Source organism: Orycteropus afer, unplaced genomic scaffold (genome assembly GCF_000298275.1).
Source record: "Orycteropus afer afer isolate SDZICR_OR568_19922 unplaced genomic scaffold, OryAfe1.0 scaffold00298, whole genome shotgun sequence".
Taxonomy (NCBI): domain Eukaryota; kingdom Metazoa; phylum Chordata; class Mammalia; order Tubulidentata; family Orycteropodidae; genus Orycteropus; species Orycteropus afer.
In genome coordinates, this window is record NW_006921885.1 from 2,693,071 (window position 1) to 2,698,665 (window position 5,595).

Sequence of the window (5,595 nt, forward strand, 5' to 3'; positions counted from 1 at the left end):
TAGCAAACAGAGTAAGCATGCAGCTGATTAAATCCATCTACAATATACTATGACAGTTTTTCTATCAGTATCTCTATATTTGGTATAGTAGAACTTAAATTTTTGTTTTACACTTTATAAAACTTAGCAAAGAAACTGCCATTTAGAATTACTGGCACTTTGATATTGAAAAGTGAAGTTAGAAATTACCTTGGGAAACAAAACCAAATGAAGTTCATTGCTGTTGACTCGGATCTGACTCACAGCCACCACTTCTTGGGTTTCCAAGGTGGTGTCACTAAGGAAGTAGATTGCCTGACCTTCCTTCCGAGGAGTGGCTGGTGGGTTTGAACTGCCAGCCTTCTTTCTGGTTAGCAGTCAAATGCCTTAGGCACTATGCCACCAGAGGCAGTCACCTTTATAATGGGAAACCTGTCAGGATGAACTCTATTAATATACAAAAGTAAAACCAGTGCCCACCCACTATCTTAGAGGAAGCTGAATGGAGCTAAAGCAAGTTATTCAGTTTGTATTGTTTATTGAATATATCTTTAGCCAAATTTTTCTGTCCTTAATGAATTACAGAGATTTCCCTCCTCCAAATATAGCTTTAAAATATAATAACTTTCTTGTCCTCCATAAGATGTTTATGTTAGTTAGGATAGGCCAGGTTATGCTGTAGTAACCAATTATCCCTGAATTTTCAGCAGTTTAACACAATGTAGGATTATTTCTCATGAAGAGTCAGCTGGAAGACCAGTGGCCACAGAGCAATTCCCTTCTAAACGGTAACTCAGGTATCTAACTGCTTTAAATTTGTAGCTCGTTAGGCACATATTCTGCCTCTCAAGTTATTACAATATAGTTAAGGACTTCCAAATGTTTTTCTACTGTAGAGCAGGGATCTTTCCAGCCTTCAGTATCAGTTTCTAGCTCACATAAAATATACTACCAATCTGGCAGCTCTCTAGGGTGGCTCCCTTATAAGAGGTGACTCAGGCATCTAGGCTATCACATCTGGAAAACTTAATTTCCACGGTCACTGTGACAGAAAAAACAAGAATTTGAGGGTTGCACAAGGGCTGTTTGCTATCTCAGCCAGGAACATTACACTTACAGCCCACTGGCAAGGACTAGACCTATGGTTCCAACATGATTGCAAGGGTGTCTGAGAAATGCTTGTGTACTTGGGAAAAAGAAAATGAAATAGTACTTGGGGACTGCATAGTATTGTATCTGTGACAGAGCTAATTAAGATTGGGCAGCTCAGACTTTGAGAAATGCACCGTCTGTATTGTGATAGCCCTCTCTGAGCAATGGAAGTTAGATTTCAACCTGTGAGTGTGAATGATTCCCCTGAAGGTCCTGGATGTTCCCAATCTTAGTCATGTTTGGGGAAGAAAGATGGGCCTTGGATTTTGGGGATAAAGGGATAATTTTCACTATCTGGGCCAGAGGATTAGGAGCCTATGACTATGACATTAAGTGGTCTAGAAATTCCCATTGATGGTGGTGGAGAGAAGAATACAGGTGGGTTGATACTGCTGTTTCATGGGAGTCATGTGAGAGATAAGCCAGGATCTTGAAATTGGTTTTAGGGTTTGTGAACTCTTTGGTTTTTTGTTTTTTGGTTATGAGTAACAAAAGTTAGTAGATGATTAGATCATTCTTGACACTGATTTCTCTAATAATCTAAGCTTTCACTATATTTTTTTATCAAAATCATGGACTGATCTTGGCTGTACCTTTAAGGCAGTGAGGAAGAGGACAGTGTCCATGCTTGAATTAAACATCCTAGAGGCATAAATTATCACATGGTATAATGGACAAGAAAGCTTTGGCATTTTAGGCTATAGAGGGCAGAGTTGGTATTATGGATTGAATTACATTCTCCCAAAAGATATATTGAATCCTAACTCCTACACTGGTGAATGTGACCTTGTTTGGAGAAATAGTTTTTCTTTGCAAATGTTATCAGTCAATAAAGTCATATTGGAGTAGGGTAGATCCCAATTCTAATGTCTAATCTCATCTAATCAATTCTAATCTCATTTATAGTAGCATCCCATAAATGAGAAGAGTAGACACAGAAACTGAGTCACACACAGGTATAAGACAGTACGTATATGATGATGTGTCTTCAACCCAAAGAACGCCAAGAAATGCCCGTGGCTACAGAAGCTGAAAGACACAAGGAAGGATCTTAGTTTAGCATGGACAGAAAAAACAAACAAACCAAACTTTCTGCTGTTGAGGTGGATCCGACTCATGGAACCCCCTCCTTGGGTTTCCGAGGTGATATCACCACAGAAGTAGATTGCTAAATCTTCCTTCTAAGGAGTGGCTGTTGGGTTTGAACCACTAGCCTTCTGGTTAATAGTTAAATGCCTTAGGCACTACACCACCAGAGCTCCTTAGCACAGACAAGGAGAGACATAGCTCTGCTGATGCCTTGAATTCAGATTTCTAGCCCTCAGAATGGTGAGAAAACAAATTTATGTTCTTTAAAGCCACTCACTTTGTGGTATTTTGTTGTGGCATCCCCAGGAAACTAAGACAGTGGGAAAAGAGACAAGTAAGCACCAGAACCAATTTGTAAAATATGTAAGAATGATTCAAAGAGACCCAGAAAAGTTTTGATTTCCTTTAATTGTGGGCATTTGGTAGCCTAGAATCATTATGGTTCAACCATAAAAAGAAATATGACCTTATTTTGTAACTTTGTTGGTAAAATCAGACATTTAAGTTACAAATATAATGAACAGTAGAAAAGTACTTCAGAGCCTGTTTTGACATACATAGCTCTGACTTTGCTCTTCTGATAAGAGAAATTACACTTTGTAAAGAAAATAGAAAAGCACTTTGCAAGAAAAGTTAAATAATGTTATTCATCATTGTTAATGATAAATAGTAACCGCAACAATAACAACGACAGCAAACTTACCACGACAATAACGAACACTACAAACTTATTTGTTCTTGATATTTTCTAGACACCCACTTCTCTTATTTTAATCTTTGTTTTGCTTTTAAAATTATCCAACTCATTTTAGTGTCAACTTTACTTGCTGCATTCATCAACTTGGAAAGCCTGTAGCCTTGGACAAAAGTGTCATTTGATATGTTTGATATATTCAGCTCTGCATCAGTAATCTATTTGCAAAATTGTCCAATTTGAAAGTGACACATTTGATTCACTTGACTTTCCTTTTTCTAGCACAGGAAAATTTGAAGAATTCAAGAGGTGTCGGGCACTAGTCACCAAGGAGAAAGAACAATAAAGAGATGTGTAAAGTACTCAAGAGAAAATTGTTGTGCGTCATTAGTAGTTGAACTGAATGAAGAGTCCTGTGAAGTTGAACTTCTCAGACAAAAAGCAATGACATCTGGAGGGGAATGGAATCTTTTTAAGTTTTTGCTATTAATGAACTAGTTGATGTGGATTTTTAAACATTTAAACATAATTTATTCTAATTATTGAAACACTGCCTAGTCATTGTAGGAAATTTAAAAATATAGCTAATATAAAAATATAGAAAAGCCAAATGTAGAAAAATAATTGTCCATAATTCTGCCACTAGAGAGAATGATTATCAATATTTTGGTATAATTCCTTCTATTAATTTTTCAGCTTTTAAATCCACAAAGCAAAAGCCTGAATATTTTTTTAACTAAAGGGAAATTATTTTTACATAAAATAGAAGGTCTTGTGTTAAGAATCATGATTGCAGGGTAAACCCCCACAGTAAACACAGTGGACTAACTTTGAATCTAGGTGGCTTTACTAAATAAAAAGGAGACCCAATCCAAGCCTCAAAATGCTTATGAAGACCTGATATAAATGTTCAGTTTAAATCAGGGAATTCTTCTTGAGAAATTATGATGTGACCAGAATTGTGTTAGGTAACAAAGTTGTGGAAGCAAAGGAATAAAGACCTGGATTCTGGGTAACTTACACACAATACAATAATTAATAAACCATTATAACAAACAGCTCCTTAGAAGTTCAGATGAGGGAGAAATCATCACAGGCTAAAGTCATAGGGGGGAGCTCTAGTAGCATAGTGCCTAAGGCACTTGACTGCTAACCCAGAAGCCTGGTGGTTCAAACCCACTAGCCACTCCTCAGAAGGAAGGTTGGGCAATCTACTTCTGTAATGATACTGCCTCAGAAACCCAAGGAGGGGTCACTATGAGTCGGTCTGACTCCACGGCACATAACAACAACAACAACAAAGTCATAGGGAATATTTCTTTGGAAAGGTGATTTTTGAGTTGGATCCTTTTAGGTTTGGAGGGATTTGGATGGGTATGTGGTCTGCTTCCCATATATAAGCAGCAGCTTTGAGAATGGTCTCTAGCTTATGGCATGCTGGGACCCTGCATGTAGCCATGTCATTGTTCAGCAGCCTGCCATGCTCTGCTGACCTTGGGACTTACGATGGGCTTCAATTAATGGCCTGCTATGTGGTCTGGTAACATCAGGGCTGTGCCATTTTATTTGTCAACCTTGGGCTTCTCAGCCTCAGCAGCCAGCAGATGTCTGAGTGAAGAAAAGCCTCTAGCTTCAGTGGGCCAGGAGCTGGAGGCGGAGCTGAAGCCCAAGGCTGAAGGGCTTTCACTCAACCCCTAGAGCCTGGCACTTTGAACTTGGACTTAAAACCTCCAAATTGTAAGAATAAACTCCTGTTTGTTAAGGCCGTCCCATTTGTGGTATATTTCTTGTCAGAGCGGCACTAGGTAACCAGAACACAGTGGTTTGGCAATTATGATGCAGTCATCCTCCATGATGAGATCTGATATAATGTAGTCACCTCCATGATGAGGTTGCTATGAGCAGCCAATCAGTTGAAAGGGAATTTCTTCCAGTATATTGCCTGTATCCAGAATATATGGATATTTTGACAAAGCTCTCTGGCTTTTTGCTTGATCTCAATCTTGCATCTGGCTCATCATCTGACATCTGGTTCTTTGGACTTGAGCCTGCTGAGCTCTGGTGGCACAGTGTCTAAGGCATTTGACTGCTAACCAGAAGGCTGGCAGTTCAAACCCACCAACCACTCCTTAGAAGGAAGATTGGGCAATCTACTTCTGTAGGATACTGCCTTTGAAACCCAAGGAGGAGTTGCTATAAGTCAGATCCAACTTGACGGCAATGAGTTTGGTTTTCTTGGCAGTTTGTGAGCCAGTAGCCTGCCATCTGACCTGCTGATCCTGGGTTGGTCAGCCCTTGCAGCTGCATGAGTCAAGAGAAGCCTGCAGCCCAATGTCTGATCCACAAATGTGAGACTTGCCAGCCTCTACAACCACATGAAACTTTTCTTTGAGATAAATCTGTCTATATATCTATACATATAAGCTTTGCTGGTTCTGTTTCTCTAGAGAACTCAGCCTAAGATAACCTAGTAATACTCTGTGTTCAGAAGCTTTCTTTTTCTTTCTTTTTGCTTTTATACAACAAGACATTTTCCAACATAACTTCCACATTTATAGTTCAGGGGTATCAATGACATTTTTCATGTTGTGCACCATTATTGCAATTCTTTTCCAAAATATTCCACCACCATTAGCATAAACTCAATGCCTCACAAACAATTTTTTTTTTTTTTTTTTTTT